This window comes from Pinus tabuliformis, chromosome 6 (assembly GCF_031772625.1).
Source record: "Pinus tabuliformis cultivar Carrire ecotype Pingquan chromosome 6, CPIR1, whole genome shotgun sequence".
Classification (NCBI taxonomy): Eukaryota; Viridiplantae; Streptophyta; class Pinopsida; order Pinales; family Pinaceae; genus Pinus; species Pinus tabuliformis.
Window position 1 is genome coordinate 1,598,096,228 of NC_142292.1, and position 25,335 is coordinate 1,598,121,562.

General features: G+C 35.1%; 2 non-coding genes across 2 annotated transcripts; both read right to left on the reverse strand.

Annotated features, from left to right (window-relative positions):
* Positions 1-5,564: 5,564 nt before the first annotated feature.
* Positions 5,565-5,636, reverse strand: TRNAC-GCA (transfer RNA cysteine (anticodon GCA)). The gene has a single exon. It is a non-coding gene; the product is annotated as a tRNA-Cys (tRNA).
* A 19,533-nt stretch (positions 5,637-25,169) lies between these two features.
* On the reverse strand, positions 25,170-25,241 carry TRNAC-GCA (transfer RNA cysteine (anticodon GCA)). Its single transcript has one exon. It is a non-coding gene; the product is annotated as a tRNA-Cys (tRNA).
* Between the last annotated feature and the right edge of the window lie 94 nt (positions 25,242-25,335).

The following is a 25,335-nucleotide window of genomic DNA, read 5'->3' on the forward strand; positions in this document are numbered from 1 at the left end:
ATTGGAGACCATGAAGCACTGATGATGTCATCATGAGGTGATGTTGAAGGATTGTGTTTGGGTAACATGAAGAGAAATTGTTACACCTTCATGGGAAGACCAAGTTGTCTTTGATGTGTTAAGTGCCTTGGAGATTGTTTGAGGGCACTATTGAAGGTGAAGATATTGTCAGGGCTCATTGCAGATGATATTGGGAGTCGTGAAGAACTAGTGATCTTATCTTGATGAATTGAAGTTGTGGGTTGGAGCCCTAGAGGATAGGAGTCCTCAAGAAGACCAAGTTGGTACTTGTACTAGAGATAGGGTTGGAGCCCTAGAGGTTGGAGCCTTGCAAAGATAGGATTGGAGCCCTAGCGGTTGAAGCCTCGTCAAGTCCAAGTCAGTGCTTGGAAAAGTACAGATTGGTGCCTGGTAGGATTAAAGATTGGTGTCTTCATTTAGGGTTCGAGCCCTACACATTGTTGTATTGGATTCATTGTAAAGAAGAGGATTGAAGTCCTCGTTATATCTTACTAATAAAAGTATTTATTCTTATTTTTCATTTTTTGTTCTAATTATTAATGATCTAAGTGGTAAATATAATAATTGAAAATAAATATTGATTCATCCCCCCCGCCAGTATTTCTAACAATTGTAATCAGAGCCAGTATCTTCACTCAAATGTGCAAAACTTGAAGGTAGATCCTTAGAACACAAATGGAAAAGCCAAGGAAAGAAGCCTCCAATCCTTCTAAAGATGGCTCTTCCTCAACCGTGAAAATTGAAGATAATAAAATTGGGAAAGCTCCATTGTTCAATGGAAACTTCTATATATGGAAGCAAAGAATCAATGATTTCTTAATGGATAAAGGCTTTGAAGTCTGGGAATCAATTATTATTGAAAGCACGATGGAAGAAGAATCCAAGGAATATAATGCAACAGTGATAAAGGCTATCTTGAGTGGGCTACCAGATCCTATAAAGGCCAAATTGGAAAAATGGTCATCGGAAAAAGGTATGTGGGACAAACTTCAAGAGATTCACTCAAAAGGAGTATTGACCATGACCTATATACATGAATATGATGGAAAGCAAGAAGGAAACCTAGAACTCATAAAGGAAGATGAAAAAAAAATGAAGAAATCAAGACCAAGGAGGACCTAAAAAATGAAGAAATTGAAGATGATCTCAAGGAAAAACTTGTAGCTTCCCTAGAAGAGATTAGTAGTTTGAAAAAGGAAAATAAGGAGCTCAAGAAACAAGCACAAGATGGTGATCATGACCTTGACAAGACAAGGAAGGAAGTTGACATTTTCAAGCTTCAAGTACAAGGAAAATATCAGAAGCTCACCAAACTAAAGGAGGAATTTCATCAAAACAAGAAAAGGCATCATGAAGATGTCATATCCATGACAAAACAATTGGATAAAGAAAAGAAAAATGAAGACACCTTGTCAAGTCATCTTGAACAAATACACAAGGATTTGAACGAACATGAAGCGAAAATTGGTCAATACAAGGAAGAGGTCTCCTCCCTTAAATCTCAATAGAAGCAAAGAAACAAGCAGAAGGAGATGAAAGGATGATGGAAGTTTTGACCCTCCTAGAAGGATAATTAGATGAAGCAGAAAAGGAAAGAAATGCCATGACATGACAACTTGAAGAAAATGATGAAGATATCTCCAAATTAAAATCGGATGTCTCCTCACTTAAGGTCCAATCATGTGAAGCAACAAGAATGAAGGAAGAAATGGATAATTTTATAGAAAAGAAGGATGAAGAATGCAAGATGATGAAAGAAGAAATTGATCTCCTAAGGAAATAAGTTGACTTACTGAATAAGAGTCTAAAGAGGTATTAAACCCTAGATGACATCCGAAGTCATCAAAGATCTCCTCTTGATAAATCAGGTCTTGGTTATGCAGGTGAACTCTCAAATAGTAATGATGCAAACCCTAACACTTCAAACAACAAGGATGTGGAGAATCCTGGAAAAAAGATTGATTCCCCCAGTTCCTGCAAAGACACGGAGAAGAGTCAAGATGGAATTCAAAGAAACCCTACTCCAAGAAGATATGCAGATGGTGTCAAGAATGCAAGAGGCAATAAATTTGACCAAAGGAATTTAGGGAAAAATGACCTTAGAAGTACATCAAAGAAATACTTTGCAAAAGGTATCAAGCATGTAAGAGGAAATGGATATCATCAAATAATCCCAAGGAAAAAAGACTTCAGAGGTACATCAAGGAAATTTTCATCTCCGAGGTACCAAAGTATATTTTTTGGTTATTGCTACTCTTGTACAAATTTTTGGCACATGGCAAAGGATTGTAGGGCATACCACAAGGGAAAATATAATGGTCCTCATCAACTCCCTAAAATAAAATTTTCAATAAGAAGTAATGATTCCTCATTCATGAACAAGATGGAGTGCTTCAATTTCCATAACATTGGACATATGGCTCACAACTATAACTTGACTTGGGTCTTCCTCTTTCCAAACAAGCTATTATTTGTCTTCTAACTCCTAGATTGGGAGGAATTGAATTTTTAAAGTTAAAAAAAATCATTCTTTTGGTGAGTCAACTTGTGTAGGCTCATATTCCATGACCAAGAGACATGTCTCTTCATTGGAGGACGAAATCAATATAAATACAAATCTAACAATTCATTTCAAATCATAAAATCGGTGAAGATCAACTTAGAGCATAAGACAGTAAGATAAGTTCACATCTCATGAACTAAAGGAGGCCAAGAAGACAATGGTTGGTTTTATTCTGTGGTTGGGATTGATTAAGAACACTTATAGCCCTTGGATTTGTGCACATACCTTTGGATTAGTGTATCAAAAAACACCACACAACATAAAATTCGGACCTGTGAAAAGGGACTATAAAACCCTTTGGACCTATGACAAGAACTTAATATTTTGACTCAGATTTGTGAACATAACCTCGAACCTGTTGTTTACACCCTCCTCGGATCTATGTTATCCTGTGAAGCTTGGGCCTTACCTCAGATACCTCAAGATCAGACTCTTTTGAACACCTACAGCACTTCAGATATCTTACTGGAGGTTTGGACCACAGTCCCGTAGCTACTTCTCTCACATTCACACCTGTATTACAGTGGACAGTCACCCGGAAGGTCGGTCTACCTGTGGAGCTCATCTATTGGTCCAACAATCAAATTCTTGTTCTATCTTTGTGGACAGAAGAACAATCATGTACCTTGTGAACAACCATATAACTCGGATTACAATCCTGTGACAAAAATTGTGGATTATTTTGTGGAGATTTTGGAGCTATTGTACAGTGGTGCAGCGACAGGATAGAAAGCCATGCTTCTATAGCCTATTACGACTATGGATATTGACCTCAAGATCGAAATACTTATGGGCTAAGCAAACAATACAAGGAAGAGATAATGGGTGCCCTTAAGAAGATAAATTATTGAGTTGGTACGCTGAAGTAGTCTTGGAGAGAATCTAGAAGCAGTCATTGAAAAAATTCTTCTAAGCATTGCATGGAGCATTTTGGGGAAGCATTGATGGAAGACTTGTTGGAGCTTTCATTGGAGAACTATTGAAGCATTCCTTGAAGCCTTGTTGAAACTTTTTCTTGGAAAAAAATTGGGCTACTGAACCAACCTTACTAAAGCTTTGCTGAAGTAGACCTAAAACCTTTGAAGACTAATTTGGAGCAGACCTAAAGGATTTATTGATCATTGTTCAGGTGTATGGAGTTTTGAGAGTTGAGGCCTAGAGTAGTGAATTTGGAGGCTTGTACTAGTGTAGCAGTGTTGGAGGAGTGAAATTTTTTTTAGACAATGGAGTAATAGGAGCCTTGGAGTAGTGAAGTATTTGGAACTCTTAGAGAGTTCTTGGGGCAACATATTAAATACACTTTGAAGATTTCTAGAAGCCTATTGAAAAAATTATTGGAGACTATGATGCATTGCTGATGTCATCATGAGGTGACCTTGAAGGATTGTGTTTGGATAACATGAAGAGCAATGGTGACACCTTCATGAGAAGACCAAGTTGCCATTGATGAGCTAAGAGCCTTAGAGATTGTTTGAGGACACTGTTGAGGGTGAAGATATTGTCAAGGCTCGTTGGAGATGATATTAGGAGTCGTGAAGAACTAGTGATCTTCTCTTGACGAATTGAAGTTGTGGGTTGGAGCCCTAGAGGATAGGAGTCCTCAAGAAGACCAAGTTGGTACCTGTACCAGAGATAGGGTTGAAGCCCTAGAGATTGGAACCTCAAAGAGACAAGGTTAGAGCCTTGGGTAGATACGTTTGGAGCCCTAAAGGTCGGAGCCTCGTGAAGCCCAAGTCGGTGCTTGGCAAAGTACAGGTTGGTGCTTGGTAAGATTGAAGATTGGTGTCTTCATCTAGGGTTGCAGCACTACACATTATTGTATTGGATTTATTGTAAAGAAGATGATTGAAGTCCTCGTTATTTCTGACTAATGAAAGTACTTATTCTAATTTTTCTTTTTTGTGTTCTAATTATAAGTGATCTAATTGGTAAAAATAACAAATGAAAAGAAATATTGATTCACTGACCCCTCCCCCCCTTCTCAGTATTTCCAACACCCACATATAAGAGTAATTAGGTAGCTAATCCAATCATCACTCTTGATCAATAGTAATGTACATCCTCGTGCCAAAGTACATCCTTTCCTTCAGAGTTGTCTTTAAGTGCAAATTTTTTGGAGTTTCTGGTGAATTTCTGGCAGTGAAAAATTGTGGTGAAATATTGATTTGTGTTGTTTAAACTAGTTTTTTCACTGCATATATAGATTCAACACTATGAAAAACCCTTGGAGCACTTCAATTATGCAGAGTTCAACCATCAAATTTGTGATTTCAAGGAATCCTTGTCAACAAAACATTCCTTTGCAAGAGATCATGTTGCAGTACCCACTCTGGGGCATTGCTCACACCCTCGATGAGCTCTCTAAGAGCACAAGGGCTCGAAAGTATCCTCCATGACTTCGATCGACTACAATATCTCACCGATGTTGCATCCTCAAATATGCCTGAACAATGTTTCTCTACCTTGTCGAACATCCCAACTTCGCAAGCGAGTTAGCAGTCAATTAAAATTCAATGGATGTGATAGTGATGAAGAGTACTTCACTATCACTTAGCTCTAATGCCACTTGTGATGGCTTTACTACAGACTCCTTTATAGAGGCATGTGACACCGATGTCTCCTCATTCCACGTCATCATGTGATTGTGCTCTGAATCACTTGAGAGTACTTTGCTATGACGTGGAGAGTAGTGTTAATTAATATTAATCCATAATCTTATAAATAAGAAATACCGCAGGTAAAATCGATAGGGCCCAACCAGGCTTCGAACGGGTGACCTCTTGATGTGCGAAATTAAAGTGTAATTTGAAACCATTATCTAGATCTTATGAATATGAATAAAAGGCAAACCATTATCTGAAATCTTATGATTATGATGATGAAGATGAAAGTAAGAAAGTATCTCCCACAGTCCATATCAGGCATCTTATTAAGAAGAAGACATAAAAGGGCCCAACTGGGTTCGAACCGGTGACATAAAAGGGCCCAACTGGGTTCGAACCGGTGACCTCTTGATCTGCAGTCAAATGCTCTACCACTGAGCTATAGGCCCAAATGATTGATAGTGAAAGTAACAACTACTTCCATGATCAGAGTACATGGTTGAATTGCAATGACTAAATCCCACATATCAGAGTTTATTTTGGAGTACATCCCACACACTGTCATATGAATCAACGAAAACAATTCGTCACAGTATTAAATATTATGTAATAGCAAAGGTATTGACCGCCATAGTTATACCATGACATTGAAATGACAAGCCGTCACCAAAATGGACACGCAGGAACAAAGTAACTATCATTCCATATTCCACACCATTGCGGCATCATGGAACTCCCACGTCCACTTACAGTTATGGATATTATCTGAATACTTACATTCATGGATACTTCACACTTATGGATAAGCCTGGTTCACATGCACGTGATCTTTTCACTCCTAAATATGTAACTCATATTTCCTTTATAACGAAAGTCAACTACAACTTATTCGTGATCTTTTTACTCTTAAATTTGTAACTCATATTTCCTTTGTAATGAAAGTCAACTGCAACTTATTCTAGAAAATGTTTCACACAATCAAAGATCAAATCCTCGTTGTTTGATGTTTCACACATTCACATCAACCCTTGCATGCTTAGACAATGAACCTTGACCACCTCAGGGTAAGCATTCAATTCAAACTTTTGCACGCTGATACAATGAACCTTAAGTACCTCAATGAAAGGCTATTGTTAGATTGTATTGTTACCTAGACACGTCACCAATGAGAAGTGGAATCATGAATTTATACTCCTCGAAGTAAAGGTGGAATTATTAAAAAATTATGTTTTTTTTTAATATATAGTTATAGTCAATCTATATGATCAATCATAATATTTTGTTTTTGTTTTTTGATTAAGGTTTATCTTCTCTCACATATTAGTTTATAGTTATCACATATTAGTTTATAGTTATCGTTTTAACACAACAAACAGAATAGTCATTTTAAGGTTTTGGTCGTAGAGTATTATTATAATGTTGTTTCAACCACTATTCCTATTACCACTTCTTATCCCATTAAGAATCTCCATTTCAATTATTTTCAAATAAGAATGATGGACAACATAATAGCACTAACCCTGGAGTGAGTCACATTGCTTAATCGTGTTTTCATATATTGACTTGCCAATGCTATTTTTGCAAGTCAATGCTACTTAAGCTAACTAATATTATTCATAATGATAACATATAGTCCATCTACCACAAATGTTTTAAAGTTTACTATTTTAATCTGGTTGAAGATCATCTTGGCTTAGATAATCTACATACTGATTTTCTAATGGGCATGAGCTTTAACATACTTACAAAGTTGATATTGACGATCTCAATGTTAAAAATATTTATAAAAGTCTTAATGAGCTTAACTCTCTTAGTCTCATAGATGATCAAAGGGGCTTTACATAAAGGTTCTCTTGAGTTCCTCATCTTTTTTTGCCAGGATCTTCAATTCTAGCCTCGTTAGTATTAGATTAAGCTTTAATATCCTTGAGAGCCTTCAAGGCCAATGATGTCATTTATATTCATTCAATTTTGTTACTTATAACAAGGGATATCTCTAAGATGTCTTCAATCTTGTGACTACAATGCATGAGGAAAAACATTTCCCCCTAGTAGCATATGTTGTCAAAAACATCATGGTCATACATGTATGTCCCACTATTCGAAGTGTAGGGAAATAGTGAAATGGTATGTCTTGTTCCTCGTGACATGATTGAGGTCTTGTGGTTATTATGATTACTCATTGTGTATTGCTAACAAATGGGTGACATGTAGTTCTATCAACACTTTCATCATGTTGGGAAGAAGGAAGGCATCAACACAACCTTTTACTCCTAAGGCTCTCCTTAGCTTTGAGTGACATCCAATTACTCATTTAACCTCTTCAAATATCCAATTAGATATTTGAATCTCATTCACAATATAAAAGAAACATCTCTTCATCCATAAAATCAAAAAACAAAAAAAAACACATTTTTAACACTACAATTTTACAATACTTTTATTGTGTGGACAAATATTTGTAAAAGTTAATCTTCCTTATATAATAATCATAATTTAAAAATTAACAATGTAAATCTTAATCTAACAAAATGTAACATTGTTCACACAAAAAAATCATAAATTGTTGTGAAATTTAAAAGGGACTAAAACAAACTATTATATTTTTCGTAACTAAATGGTGTTCTATAGAAAAAAATAAAATAAAATCTTTTAGTAACTTTGTTATTTAAAAAACTAAAAAAATTACCCTTCACCTTATTAATACAAAAGATGTGATGTGAACTTGTCTAAAGAGCAATTTTCATGTATATATATAAGAATTGCCGCATGTGTATATGAAAAAGGCGAAAAATAGATCTTAGAGTAAAGAGAAGTAATGTTTATCTCTTTTATGGTAATGGTTGTTAGATTAATTACGAGATTGTGCTAGAGGCGTGTTAATTTTAAAATTAATTTAAATATAGATTTATTAAAGTGCTAATTTTAAAAATAGATTTATTAAAATTATTAAGTTTTGTATAATTAAATTATTAAAAATTAACTAATTATGATAATAAATGTGTTTATTTTAGAATAGTTTTTTTTTAATTTTAATTTAATTATCGATAATTTTTTTTTTTGTAAACGAGTGCGGGACCTTTATATTTTTCTGATTTTTATTACATCAATCACCTGCCTCTGCAGGACTCGAACCTAGGTGGGGGGAGTGACAGCCTCCGCCCCTACCATTACACCATGCACGTCATGTGCTAATTATCGATAATTATTAAATAAATGGTAGGGATTTAATATTTATGGAATATTCTAAAATATTCTTAGTAGCATACACAAATCAAAACTTGAAATTAGTTGTTTTTTTTTCTTTTTTAATTAATTTGATTCATTAAAAAAATCTCATATAAACAAGTATCATATGAAGTGTGTTATGGTTTTATGGAATGTGGTATTGATAAGCTATGGTATTCACACATGGAATTGTAACAATGCCTATTTAGAGATTAAGAATCTCATTAAAAAAGTGAAGGTAAATCTCCATAGATAAAAATGTTGTTCCATGTTTTTTTCAAATATATATATGTTTAACTTATTATTATTATTATTATTATTATTATTATTATTATTATTATTATTATGAGATGTATTATTTTTTTTGTAAGCTGGGGTAGATTCTTATATTATCCAAAAAAAAGTACATCATTCTTTCATGCACTGCTATATTTCCTCTCCACAGGTGGCCTCAACCTACCAATTGGGAAACTAGGTAATTTTTACCACCTATTTATAGAGTAGCAAGACCAAATTCTAAATAAAAACCATCTTCAAAAGCTCAACCAGAGAATCTATCAAATAATCAAAATAAATCCTACTAGATCCTAACATAACACGAGATTATAAATAAAATTTTCTAAGCTCTGGATTCCAAGCACTGGAACCCGAAGGAGCAGTGGAGTCTCTATTAGTATAATCGATGACCCATACGACCCTAGCATTGAACTTCCAGAAGTCGGGCTTCGTCCTCAGACCCACATAAAAATGCCAAGAAATTTACACCAATTAACCCATATTTTCCTCAACAACATTATCAGGCCTATTATCTAATTCTATGATTTCCATGAGGCTCCTGAGATTATCCAAATGTGAGGTTAACGACCAGCCACATTCCATATTACTTTGTTGATGCAAGCATCCCCAATTAGCTAATAGAATCATCTCCATATACCAGGATCGACAAGTGTCAGAGATAATGAGGTAATCTAAAGATTTGACCAGTCGAAATATTATATGTGTTAGATTAGTCAATCTCCAGCTTTTGATGAGGTTTTCCACAGGGGTTCCAAGGATCAATTTTTCAGCAATTTTGATGGCTATCCTAGAATCCCCATCAATATGGATCTTCTTGTAACCTGCAGATACTATTATTCTAAGGACTTCCTCAATCACACAAAAAACAACTTCATTATTAGTGGTGGTGCCACGATCAGTCGCATAAATCTTGTGGACCTGGCTCTTCTAATGTCTTATGATTCCTCCCAATCCAACAAGGAATGGGATCCCTTTGGAAGTCTTATCAAAATTGATCTTTAAAAATCCTTTGGAATGCAGAACGAGGAGATCATTGTGTTGGTGAATTCCATAAATTAGGTGCTATCATATTTGGTGACAAATCAAACTTCATTAGAATAGGCACTTTACAGGGTGGGACTTTCCAATCCTCTTGATTCCACGATTCTATGAGGATAGTTTCCCTTATGTTGAGCTTAATCATAGACCAAATTCATCCCTCAAATTGGTGTTCATTTCAGAATATACACCTACTCCTTTCTTTCTATATATCCCACAACATGAAACCAAATACAAATATCCATGCTCTGCTTACCATTGGGCATTGGAATATTTCATTTATCCATGATTCCATTGTCTACATAATGATGTTTGGAGATCTATCTGAATATACAAAGAGTTGATGAACTCTACCCTAGAGTCAACAAGAAAATCGACAGACATTTTGGAGGTGATCCAATGTTTCCTCACATTTTCCACACCAAATTCAATATGAGGGTCTGTGGACTCCTAGTTTCTACAATTGTTCGCATGTGAGAATTCTTATATGACCTACCAACCATAAAAATAATGTGACTTTAGGCAAGGATTGAGCTAACCATATTTTTTTCCATACAGGGTCTTGCACTTGTGCATGATGTTCTGCCATAATTGAATATGCTTATTTTATGTAAACATTCCTCTAGCCTGGTATCCCCAACATAAAGTATCAGGTTGATCATCCAAGGGTATTTCACAAGTTTGTAGTTCTCGATCTAAGTCATCTCACTAATCTAGATTAGGCAATCCTCCCTAACTTCTTTCCTTTTCCAGGATCACCATTGTTGATCTACTACCTCCCTTCTCAAAAGTCTACAACAATGTAGCATTATTCATCCAAGGTATAAGTGATTAGCTCTCCCATCCCCCTCCATTTTTCAATTAGGTCTTTATTTCCAAGTATCTTGTCAAAATCTAGTAATACGACCATCTCTAATTTCCCAGAAAAGGTTGTTCTTGAATAAGATTTGATTAGTATAAGTTAAATTCCCAATGGATGAGCTTGAGGGTATTTCCTCGGCAGGAAATCTCTCTCCCACTCAGATTGGATATTTCCATTATTATTTCTTGTTCCAAGTTTATTTCCACATATTGTCCCCTCCCTAGAGCCATCTCCACCACAACTTGGTTCTAAGGGTTTTATTGAGAAGATTTGGATCACACAATCCAAGCCCGCCTGACATTTAAAGAATGCATATTTTATCCCAGGCCACCAATGCCCATTTTTTCTCCTTATGGTTCCCTCTCTAGAGTAAATTTTTAAGGACGATGATCATAGCTTGACATGCTACTTTTAGGGTTACCAATACTAAGAGTTGATATATGGGGATCTCTTGGAAAACTGACTTCAATAGAGTGAGACAACCTACAAAATTCAAATATCTTAAGGACCTCCCCTTCAACTTGGAGTGATTCTATACTATATCCTACTAGGTAGCCATTCACAGGGATTTTTTTGTGAATGGCACCCCAAGATATTTGACTGGAAGTTGTCCAAATTGAAAATCTAGGTTCCTTGCTAGAAAGGTTTGAACAAAAATATGAATAAAAATTAGATTTATCATTATTAATAAGGTACCTGATGCCTCCTTGAATGTCTCTAAAATGGATTTTAAGGTATTGAATTCCTTGAGAGAGATGGAGAGTAAAAACAAGATATCATCCACAAATTGGTTGTGGGTAATAGGTAAGTCCTCTCTGCATGGTCTAAGCCCTTTAAAGAAACCTTGATTGAAAACTTAGATTTGATAAATCGACTTAAGTCTTCCGTAGCCAAAATAAAAAGGAATGACATAATAGGGTTGTCTTGACACAAGCCACAGGTAGGATTGAAGGTGATCGAGGGGGAGTCATTGATCAAGACAAAGAAAACAGGGGTTGAGATCATGGATTTAATCCAAGAAATCCATCTGGAAGAGAAACCAAAAGTTGAAAGAATAATGATGAGGAATTCCTAGCTCAGACAATCGTAGGCTTTAGATAGGTCTAGTTTAATAAACATTCTAGGGGTCTTTAGTTTCCTGACAAAGTGAAGGACCTCATGAGCAGTGACAATCCCATCCAGAGTTTTTTTACCCTCCACAAATCCAGCTTTCTTGGGAGATATCAATTTATGAAGCAATGGCTTAAGCCAATGGACCATAATAGATGTTATGATCTTATACATGACATTAATACATAACGTGATTAGGCAAAAACCATTGAGTTCTTTGGTTCATCCAAATTTAGGGATCAAGGTGATAAAGGTATAGTTGACGCCTGCCCATACCTTTTGATTTTGATGAGATTCCTCAATAATGGCATGTACCTCCCAACCAATGAAACTACAACTCCAAAAGTCTAATGTAAAGTCATCAGGCCCGGGGACCTTTTATGCCACAATGCTTCAAGAGTTCTCCATGAAAATTCTAAGTGTGCAATAGTGTTAGAGAGAGAGTAGAGAGAGAGCTCCAAGCTAAAACTGACAAAAAGGTTGTGAATTGATCCTCATAAGATTGTTTATCATTGAGGCCTCTATTTTCTTCAGTTTCTCTATTTTTCCTTCAATTTCCTCCTCACATGCAACCTGTGACCTTTCACCTTCTTTTTCTCCTATTTTCCATTATTTTCATAAATAAAATGTCAATAAATGCCTCATGTATTTCCAAATCTTTTTCCATTTCCTTTGCCAATTTCCATAGCCATTAGTTAATGACAAGTGATCCCCATCACTATCTTTTTTCCCAACATTCAGCTTCAAATACATGTCCCATGACCTTGGTCTTATTTTTGCCTTTATTAACTTTATTACATGGAGTTTTAACCTAGGGTTGTTACACTAGTCTCCCTAAACTTGAGGGTTATGCTCATTTCAAATTTATATACTAAATCAAGAATTTTGAATTGTTCCCTTGAAGTAGTTGAATGTAACATGTATGATCCTAGAACATCCCATCCTAAACCTCCCATATATGTTTTAGTAAGATTTGATAACTATGTGGGAATTTTATGGGATGAATTATACCCTTATCTTGTTCCTATTATACCTATTGAAAGTTGTCATAAAAGACAAATTCCATTGAGACTTGCTTGTAAATTAACAATACATAAGTCTTTGTGATTGGCATTAGAGAAAGAAATTATTAATATTAGAAAAATATAGCAGCAAGGTCCCATTTTTATTGCAATATCTCAAGTTAAGTCTTTGGATGGTCTTCAGATTCAACCTCCAATTCCATATGATCAAGTATGAAAATATGTGAAAGTGTAGGGGTGTATCTAAGAGAAATAAAAAGAAGGGAGATTGAGATAAATTGCTACATAACTTATTTGTTTTTCAATATGTCCCTCGTTTCACATTTTAATGATATGTAGTTATTTTTATTTAGTATCTTAATCATTTCATTTTTTTATGGTTTTTCATCACTAAATATTTTTATTGTGTTATCATTTGGATTCATAATGATGTAAATTCAAATAATCAAGTTCATCTCAAACATATACTTATATATGTTACATGGAGACGGGTTACACTTTTTTGGCAAGAGAGGGTGCATTTAGGTGAAAAAAAGATGGCTTGATCGAGCATTTTAAGCAATCGATCGAGCCATTTTGAAGCGCTCAATCGAGCTCCTTGAGCACTAAAAAAATAGCTCAATCAAGCATTAAAACTAACTCCTGATCAAGCTCCTATGTAACCTTAGGTTACGAGCTCGGTCAAGGTTTTAAATTTTTTGTAAATATCAATAACGATATGTAAACGTTAAAATTGTAAGTATTTGATAGTTTAAAAAAAACCAAATTTAATTGCTAACTACATTTGAATAGGTAATTAACAATGGTGTGGATTAATTTCTCATTACATTTCTAGTGTTTTGATGTATAGATTTGAAAAATGATTATATCCCACTTGCAATTGAAATTGTAATATTCTTATATTTATAATTTGGTAACTTAAAAATTAGTTTTTAATATGATTTAAATTTTCAATGTTATAATTTAAATAATAAATTGATTAAACATAAGAAAATTTATGAATTTGAATTTAATAAATATTAATTTTTTTTTTATATGGAGAAGTGTAACTCAAAAATGTGAATTTGACACTATTGGAAATGTATACTTTATAAATTAACTGAAGAATTAATAAGCATGATTCCCTCAATCATAATCATATCTATTAAAATCAAACTTATATATATATATATATATATATATATATATATATATATAGCATTAATATCCATTTGTTCGGGTAAAAAAATGAGTGCAGTTTTAATTAGCATAGTTGTAATAGTTGTAATTTATAATTAATATAGTTGTAATGGATGCAATGGTATCTGTGGTATAAATCTTTCTCAAACCCGTGAAATGTGATTGCACTCAATTTTATCTTCAGTCTGCACAAGTGCGAAGTATATATAGAAATTTTTACTTCTAACTTATGTTTGCAATATATATTTTTTTAAATAATAAACGCATAAGGAAATCATAAAATTTAAAACATTATTAGACTAATTTGAATTTGAGTAATCTAGATTTAAATGTGCATATGAATTTTTTGTTTAAATAATAATATTATAAAATTTAGTTTAGTTAAATTTGTTGCTTTTTATTTATTATAATTTGATTTATTTTTATTGAAAATTCTACATTGAAAAATTATAAAATGATTACGTATAAAAATATGTTATATTTCAAAACAAAAAGAAACAAATTATCATTTTTTTAAATTTCAAAATTGAAAAAACAAATTATCAGTTTTTAAAATTTCAAAATTGAAAAAACAAAGTTAAAATATTTGTTAGAAACTTATCTATATATTATTATAATTATTTTCTTGGTAAAATAAAATAAAATTTGGATTACAATTAATGAAAATTAGCGTTTCGAATATATTTGAATATTTATAAAAATTATTTTTGTGGAATAATAAATTTTATAATTCGCTTAAAGACAAGTATTGAGAGGCTAGATTTTTTTCCCTTTTTTAAGATAATTATGATAGCTTGATTGAACCTCTATTTAATCACATTAAGGGCTCGATTCATGGTTTCTTAAACCCTCAATCGAGCTATTTGAAATTTGAATTTCAAACACTTGATTGAGCGTTTTAAGTGCTCATTCGAGCTGTTGAGGGTCTAAAAAACAGAGTTTTAGCTCCTCTTCTGCAGATTTCCCTGTAACACCATTTTGTACCCTAACGAACTCTAAGAAAAAATTGTCTTTAATTGGTGGAGTTGATCATGTTGGATTCCGGAAGGAACCCTCTCTCCAATGGCATATGAGTTTTACATTTTCAAATTCATATGATATTTTTTATCTAATTTCTTTTAAACATAATGTTTGCAACTTTTTTGAAAGGTTTCAAAGATGTTGAATAAAAAATCAATAACATAAAATATACAAAACGGAAAAATTTCAAAAAATGCAAATATTTTCGTTTACTAGTGCTCTTGAAAAGAGTACTTGTGGTTTTTGAATTTATTTAAATAATAGGAAAAAAAATCTTACGTGAACATGTGTCTACAAAATCCAAATAAAATATTACTTTTCCAACTTCGAAAAATAATAAAAAAATATAATATTGCATAAAAAATGTTTTTTAGTATAAAAAACTTAGTTCTCTTCCTATAGATCATGCTCATATATATGTTTTTTTTTTTTTTTTTAAATTATACATTCTAAACTAAGTTATGCTACTTGAACACACACATACCTCTTAAGATTCGCGAAAATTTGCAAGGACAAGCATTTCATTTAATGGAAAATTGACATATTATATGACACTAAATTTTTTTTGCAAAAAATATCATTAGGACAACAACATAATTCTCCAAATATTGTGTTTTTACTCTAAATCAAAATTCACAATGCTATATGAATTTTGAGGGCTTCAAATTGATAAAAGAGTAAAAATTTGAAATTTCATCGCCACGTTTGGCCCAAAAGTGTAACCCATATTCATGCATTTACTCTCATCTAAAATGTCCAACTGCCTCCCACAATTGGAACCAATTATAAATCCATCTTAACTACAAATCTATTATGCTCTGAAGGGGGTCAAATCCCTTGAGGTTTGCACTTTGATGAATTGGATCCTCCTCATAATGTAATTATCATGGAGCTACTAGAGACCTCGTATAGGCAAATGCTTCAGACGCTCTTTAGGCATGCAAACCCAGTGTGTTTCCAACCAAGGGTGAGAATTAATTGATTTCACTTCACTGGGCCTATGCATTACTTGGTTAAATGTTTTAATTAATTCTAGAAACGAAAACTTCTTTACATTTAATTCAGGATCCAAGTCACATATGTTCATTACAAGTGCAATCTAAATCACATCTCATCATCACCATCATAGTCTTATTATCAATACATAAATATCATAAGCATGAAAACACCATGAAACATACTATGTGCAACGATAATATGTCCAAGGGAAACCCATGGCCTAACTGATCTGAAATTGAAAAAAGTATTATAGACTATGTGTGAAGTTTCCTATGTTACTTAATGGAATGGATCAATAAGATTGCAAATAACATAAACACTTAAAAAATTATAAAAACACAATCAAACACATCAACACAACCAAAATTGATAAAGGAGTTCACTAGACTTCCTGGCTATGTCTCTTGGTCCTTTAGCTTCCAGTGCTGACCTCTTTATTATGTCTTCAAATAGTTGTTACAGGTGTGAGCTCAAAAAACAAAGTCTCAAATATGAAAATGGATCTCATCGTTGTGTTCAGCTTGAATCTTTGAGTCGAAACGAGTATACACTCGACTGTACTTGGTCACTCTAACCTGGAGACCCCCTGGAACGGTTCACAACGCACTCTCTTGTCAACTTTTCTGTGTTATCGTGTTTATATAACACGTATAGTTACAAATTGCTATAAACATGGAACAATATGTTTATAATAGAAACAGGCTATAAACGAAAGGATCGGTAGGCGCAGGGTGGAACCCAACCATCCGCCCTTTTCACGGCACTGATCTCAAGAACAACCAATTTGAAGGCTATCACGTCCCACTCCTCAACTAATCTAAACGTTCCGCACCGTTGGATTTGTCATGTTAAATCCGACGGTTGTCGCGCAGTCTCACGCCCCAACGAGCACGTCTGCTAATTCTCCGAAGGCATGAGAGAAAGTGGTTTTCAGGATGCTACGTGCCGCCCATTGAGTGGAATCGCATGCTCTTGGTTGAAAACCACTTCCTGCCTTGAAGGCACACGATAAACGATTTACCGCTCTCCTATTGGAACTCAAAGAGTTTAGCTTCTTTTTCATAACTTTATTGCGTTTGTTTTCTAGGATAACCTACCTGCATGTTTCAACGTGATATGCGTCGATCTCCTTTGATCGGATGATTTCCGCTCTTGATCGTTCATCCCCATCGCCTGTGGTATGAACCAATCACAGACTACCACATCACCTTCTACACTGACATCATCAAGAACCTGTGACTCTTTCCCGGGTTGCCACCTGTTCTGCTAACATAGGCATTGACTTTTTGGCCTAAATATTTAATTGGCTCTATTTTCCTTATCTGAACTGAGATTTACATGTTGTTTGCCCCATTGGCTTCGTATTAACGAGCGCTTAAACATTATTCCAATTTCACCTGTATTTGAAGACTTTTGATTTGGAGGCTTTACTAAATCCATTTTGGATCACTCCTCTCCACTAGAAGCTTTTGGTCCACCAAAAGTTGGTTTTAACTATCGAATAAGTGAGGATAAATTTCCTTCACTTTTCCAATCTCTATCCATCATTCTTTACTTGGATTTGTACCTTTGATTCCAACTCAAAGATACTCAACATTCCCTCGTCGTGAAGGTCTTATCCTCCTGTCAAGAACTGTGTCCTCCTGTAACTCATTGAGATACTCGGGCAACAGATCCTCAATGGAAGGTACCTGACCTTGTTCTTAGGGATCTTCAGTCAATGAAGGTTCATAAAACCTCAAGTTTTCAACATTAATGATTGAATAGATTTGCATATAAGCTAGTAGATCTAAGCGGAAAGAATTTTCACCAATTTTATCAAGTATTTTGAAAGGACCATATCTACTTGGTTTCAACTTTTTACCTTCCCCTTGCAGTCTTTCCTTGTTGATGTACAACCAAACGATCACCAACTTGAAAACTATGCTCAACTCGGTGCTTGTCATGTCGCGCCTTATACTTTGCTTGGATTCTTTCCAGCTATTCCTGTACTGCCTGGTGAATTTCTTGGATTTGTTCAATGAATTTGGTTGCTTTTTCCACATCATTGTGTCCATCAACTACTATGTCTTTACCAAAGACAAAATCCAAGGGAGACTTTGGTATAAAATCAAAACAAGTCTCAAAAGGAGATCACGGAGTAAAAGAATGTTTTGCATGGTTGTAAGCATGTTGCACATAACACAAATTCTCATCCCAAAATTGGGATGCTGCTACAATATCCTCAAAGCAACTATATCACTCTCCTGTTGACCGCTTTTGTCTGACCATCTGTTTGCATATGAAATGCCATGCTTTTATTTAACCTTGTGTCCATTAAATCCCATAGACTTGACCAAAATTTCTCAACAAATCGAGAATCTCGATGAGATACAATAAAAGTGGGTAATCCAAAATGAACCCATACATTTTGAAAGAACAACTTTGTAGTTTGTTCAGTTGTGACCTGTTTGTTACATGGTATCAAAATACACATGTTACTGAACCTATCCACAACTACGTACAAATAATCATGACAATTTCTAGACTTTGGAAATCCCCCAACAAAATCCATGCAAACACTTTCCCAAGGACGAGAAGGAATTGGAAGTGGAGTATACAAGCCTAATTTTCTATTACTTGGCTTGCTTTTAGCACACATAATACATCCTTTGATATATCTAGAAACTGTCTCATTCATTTGTGGCCAATACCAGAACCTTTGTAATTGTGCAACTGTTTTACTTACACCAAAATGACTTGATATAAGAGAAGTATGTGCTTCTCGAATTATGTTAACTCTTTCAGTTTGTGGAATGCATAACTTTCCCAAATGATACAAGAGTTTGTCCTTTATATAATAATCCAATTCTTCTACCTGCCTACCATGACTTAAAGTTGCATAGACATCCTTAAAATCTGTGTCTTGAGCATATTGTTCAATGTAACTTTCATGAATTACTGAATTATGTTTAAGTATTATGGATGCATCTATAATTGGTCTTGATAACATGTCTGCAACCTTATTATGTATGCCCTTCTTATATCTGATAACAAGATAAAATTGTCGTAGAAAACCCATTCACCTGTAATGTCTTGATTGTTACAATTTAGTTTGTGAGTGTAAATATTGAAGTGGTTGATGATATGTCTGTATGATTGTTTCTTTACCCATTATGTAATGTTTCCACTTTTTAACACTCTGAACTAATGCATACAATTCTTTATCATGTGTAGGATAGTTAACTACTGCTAATGTAAATGTCACATAATGAAAGCATATAGGTTTTCTGTGCTGCATCAACACTGCCCCCATGGCATATTCACTTGCATCTGTCTTAATCTCAAATGGATGTTAAATATCTGGCAGTGCTACTACTGGTGTTGTACTGATCCTTTCTTTTAATGTGTCGAATGCTTTCTCATGTTTTCCTCCCCACTGAAACACCTATTTCACACTTTTCAAAGCATGTAAAGGAGCTACAATCAACGAAAAGTTAACAATAAACTTTCTCCAATATTGTGTTGCCCCTAAGAAACTTCTAACTTCTGTAGCAGTATTGGGTTTAGACCATTTTACTATGACTTCGGCCTTAAAGGGATCTATTTTCAAGTCACCACCCCCTACAATACAACCAAAATAATTCAAATATGTTACGCCAAATTCACATTTTGATAGTTTCACATAGAGATTTTCTCTTTTTAAAACATCTAAAATCTGCTTTACATGCTTTACATGTTCATCCCATGTCCTACTAAAAACAAGAATATCATCTAAATAAACTATTACAAAATTATCAATAAATGGTCTAAATACATCATTCATGACTCGCATAAACGTAGTAGGAGCATTAGTTAAGCCAAAAGGAATAACCAACCATTCATAGAGTCCTTGCTTCGTCTTGAAAGAAGTTTTCCATACATCTTGTTCTGCAACTCTGATCTAATTGTAGCTGCTTCGCAAGTCTATTTTAGAGAAGTAAACTGCATCTTTTAACTAATATAATAAATCATGAATATGAGGAAGAGGATAATGATTATTTATTGTGATTTTATTTAGTGCTCTAAAATTAATGCACATTCTCCACGAACCGTCTTTCTTTCGCACCAACACAATATGTGATCTGTACGGTGATGTGCATTGTATAATAAACCCTTTATCGAGAAACTCCTATACCTGCTTCTTTATCTTTGCATTCTCTAGAGTTGATAACCTGTACATTCCAATGTTAGGTAATGGAGCATCTTACTGCAAATAAATTTCATGTGCGATCTCTCACTTGGGTGGAAGCCCTTTAGGTTCTTGAATCAGAATATCATAATCGGAAACAACTTTAATTAGATTTGCTTTCTGTTTAAGATTACAGCCTTGGAATGCATCGGATTTATCAAGATCCTTTGCTTTTACAATCATTAGTAAAAATCGCTTACTTGAATTTACAATTCTTTTCATCTGTCCTGAATTTATGAGAGCCAAGTTATCTTTAAGTTTATGAGCCCTTACAATATATTCAATTCCATCCTTAGTGAGTTGATACTTATTTTCAGCTTGATAGAAGATAGCTTTTCTATCGTACAAGTATGGACTTCCTAATACAATTCCACATATGTCCAATGGGACTATGTCTAACTCAACCTCATCTACCAATGTTAAGCCAATAGCAAAACAAAGTTTACATTGTTTTGTAACTTGTAGCTTTGTTTTATCACACACCCAACCTAATGGATATGACTTTTTATGAGGTTTTGTTTCTAAACCCAACTTCTTTACAATTGTTTCAGAAATCAAATTAACTTGTGACCCACTATCAAATAAAGTATCAATTTTAGTGTGCTTGGAAGTGACTCTAACATGAAATAGCTCATTTCTTTTCCTCTCACTACTTTCATTATCAACAGAATGCGAAGAATTACTTGTAGATGCTTCAGAATCTTTACCATTTATACTTGTAGTTGTAACCATTGTTTCATCACCTGACTCTGATCCCAAGTCCTTTTGAATAGTAACAACATTCTTTCACTCTTTACTCCTGAACTTCTTAGGCTTCAATTCTGGATGCAAAGACCAACAGTGTGCCTCATCGTTTCCTTCCTTCTGACAATGAGTGCATGAAGGTTTATCCTTCTTCACAATGTTTTTTTCCTCTCCTTCCATTTTAGTTTCTTCTTGCCATTATTCTTGTTCTCAATAGATTTGTATGATTTCCCAACATCTGGGGTTACATTTTTACCTCTAACCTCTAGATGAGTTGCCTGAACTGATACATCATCTAAGCTAGTGGGATTAAACATAGGTATAGTATGCTTCAAATAACTATGAAGACCATCTATATATTTTAACAATGTCTCTGGTGAGTTCAATGATATGCCTAATGATAAAGCTCTCTTACGAAGTTCCTGAGTATAACTTTGAACACTTTGACCCTTCAATTGACGTAGTGTTTGCCAACTCATCATTGCTTGTTGCATATAAGCCAAATGATTAAATTGCTTTTTAATGGCAGAAACAAATTCATTCCAAGTTGAAATGATTTTACCATGCTTTTGGAGATCTTCTTGTGTCTTTCCTTCCCACCACACAAGTGCGGCTCCTCCAAGTCGAAAGCTAGCACCCTGGATTTTCTTCCTTCCTGAATCAACTTTCTGCACCCTATAATATACATCAATTTGCCTTATCCAATTATCAAGCTTTTCAGCACTAAGTTCTCAATCATAAATTGGCAAATCAAATTTTACATCTAATTTGATCAAAGAGGAGGCTTTTCTCCTTTTCCTTTATCTTCTTTCTCTAGATAAACAAAAAGAAAAGGTTCCTCTGCTCCTTTGTCTGGTCTACGTGATGAAGTGCCTTCACCTTTGCCCTTTTTAAACTCATTATACATCTCTTCCACCATTGCACATATTGTCATGAAACTATCCAAGAACTAGGATTCTGACCCAAATTGAGCTTCGTCTTCCATCCTTCTTCGAGAAAATACCCTTCCAATCTCTGGATTCATATCAACAAGTTCACATTCACCTCATCCGAGCCTCAACCTAGTAAGCATTCAAATCTCCACACAAACTTGTCAAACCTTAAAAACCTTAAGCTCTGATACCACTTGATCCGAAATTGAAAAAGGTATTACAGATTATGTGTGAAGTTGCCTATGTTACTTAGTGCAATGGATCGATAAGATTGAAAATAACATAAACACTTAAACAATTATAAAAACTCAATCAAACACATCAACACAACTAAAATTGATAAAGGAGTTCACTAGACTTTCTGGCTACTTCTCCTGGTCCTTTAGCTTCCAGTGCTAACCTCTTTAGTATGTCTTCAAATAGTTGTTACAGGTGTAAGCTCAAAAAACAGAATCTCAAACATGAAAATGGATCTCACTACTGTGTTCAGCTCTAATCTTCGAGTCGAAACGAGTATACACTCGACCGTACTTGGTCACTTTGAACTCCAGTACCCCTAGAACAGTTCACAACACTCTCTTGTCAACTTTTCTATGTTATGGTGTTTATATAACACGTACAGTTACAAATTGCAATAAACGTGGAACAATACGTTTATAATAGAAATATACTATAAACGAAAAGACCGTCGGGCGCGGGGCGGACCGCGGCCGTCTGACTTTTTCCCGGTGTTGATCTCGAGAACAACCAATCCGATGATTATCGCATCTCACTCATCAACTGATCTGGACATTCTGCATCATTGATCTGTCATGTTAACTCCGACAGTTGTCGCGCAGTCTCGCGCCCCAACTAGCACATCTGCTAATTCTTTGAAGGCACGCGAGAAAGTGGTTTTTGGGATGCTATGTGTCGCTTGCTGAGTGGAATCGTGTGCTCTTGGTCAAAAACTACTTCTTGCCTTGAAGGCACATGATAAACCATTTACTGCTCTCCTGTCGGAACTCAAGGAGTTTAGCTTCTTTTTCATAACTTTATTGCTTTCATTTTCCAGGATAACCTACCTGCATGTTTCGACATGATATGCGTCAATCTCCTTTGATCAAGCAATCTCCGCTCTTGATCGTTGATCCCCATCCCCTATGGTATGAACCAATCGCATACTGCCACATCACCTTCTGTGCTGACATCATCAAGACCCTGTGACTCTTTCCCAGGTTTCCACCTGTTCCACTGACGTAGGCATTGACTTTTTGGCCTAAATCTTCAATTGGCTCTATTTTCCTTATCTGAACTCAGATTTACATGTTGTTTGCACCGTTATCTTTGTATTAACAAGCACTTCAACGCTATTCCAATTTCACCTATATTTGAAGACTTTTGATCTAGAGGCTTTACTAGATCCATTTTGGATCACTAACAACCCATTCATATATTTATAAAATAATGTCCATATCATACATCAAGTATACAAAAAGTGGGAACCCTAGTCAAGTCACACTCATCCTTCGAAAAATGCTAAAACGTCACCCTACAGTGCACTTAGGTCACTAACTAGACCTTATCTCCATGTCCACTTGGCCCTATTCACCTATCAAATCACTTGGCTACTCATCAGGTGAGGTACTTTGACTTTACACCCTAAATTGTTCACTCCGTTCCACCCCTTAACTACTCCTCAAACTACCCGGGACTCAACTTTACCTGAAAAATAGTCACTCGAATGTCCTTGGCACATATTTAGGTTAATAATAGGGTCACGCCACCTACTTGTCCCAACCTGATCATATCAACATTCCAGTCATCCCAAGTCGCCCAAATTAGGAAACCCAAAATTTCCTAACAAACGCCAAAATACTAAGTGTCGTACATACATGTGATGGATGCCCTACAACCAATAGCAATGTTATTGTGTTGTCCAACTCAATCATGGATGAGGCACATACACTCATCACTCTGAGGGTCTAACAAACTCCTCCACTCAAAACTGTTGTCGTCCTCAACAACTCTCCAACCAACAAAATACTCAATTCATCAGCTAAAGTGACATAGTTGATACCCATCTAAAGACCTCATCTATTGAAACCAATCCAACACTCCCATGACCTACTTCGACACACTGTTCTCAAATGACTCTAATCATGCCTCAATGCACTAAGCTCTCCCACATATAAGAGTAATTAGTTAGCTAATCCAATCATTACACTTGATCAATAGTATTGTACATCCTCATGCCAAAGTACATCCTTTCCCTCAGAGTTATCTTTAAGTGTGACTTTTTGGAGTTTCTGGTGGATTTATGGCAGGGAAAATTTGTGTTGTTCAAACACATTTTCTGACTGTATAAGTGGATTCAGCAGAATGAAAAACCCTTGCGGCAATTCAATTGTGCAGAGTTCAACCCTCAAACTTGTGATTTCAATGAATCCCTATAAAGTTCTAGACAAATTAGTTTGAAAAATAAACCAACAAAACTTTTCAAAAAATCGCACTTAAAAACAAGTCACTTTCCCTCCATCTTTTATCAATTGTCCATTTCATCCTCATACTACTATCTAGATAAGATGCCCCTTTACAACGGATCATGTTTGCACTACCCCACTCTCGGTCATTGCCCCATCCTCGATGAGCCCTCTAAAAGCACAAGGGCCCGAAAGTATCCTCCATGACTTCGATCAACTACAATATCTCACCGATGTTGCATCCTCAAATATGCCTGAACAATGTGTTTCTACCTTGTCGAACATCTCAACTTCGCAAGCCAGTTTGCAGTCAATTGAAATTCAATGGATGTGATAGTGGTGAAGAGTACTTCACTATCACTTAGCCGTAATGCCACCTGTGATGGCCTTACTAGAGACTCGTTTATAGAGGTGCACCCGCCGCTCTCTAGGCATGTGACACCGACGTCTCCTCATCCCACTGCATCATGTGATTGTTCCGTGAATCGCCTTACTAAAGACTCGTTTATAAAGGTGCACTCGGCGCTCTCTAGGCATGTGACACCGATGTCTCCTCATCCCCCCGCTGCATCATGTGATTGTTCCGTGAATGGCTTGAGAGTACTTTGCTATGACGTAGAGAGTCGTCTTAATTAATATTAATTCACGATCTTATAAATAAGAAATACCGCAGTAAAAATCAATAGGGCCCAACCAGGCTTCAAACGGGTGACCTTTTGATATGCGAAATTAAAGAGAAATATGTAACAATTATCTGAGATCTTATGATCTTACGATTATTCATATGAAGAAAAAACATCTTGATCTTATGGTTATTCATATGAAGAAAAACCATCTCCCGCAATCCATGTCTGGCATCTTATTAGAAGAACTCTAAGGAGGGCCCAACCGGGTTCGAACCGGTGACCTCTTGATCTGCAGTCAAATGCTCTACCACTGAGCTATAGGCCCAGATGATTGATGGCTTAATTAATGTCTACTTCCACGACCAGAGTTACTGGTTAAAATTTGAGTGTCAATCTAACGAACGATGAAGCAATCCCAT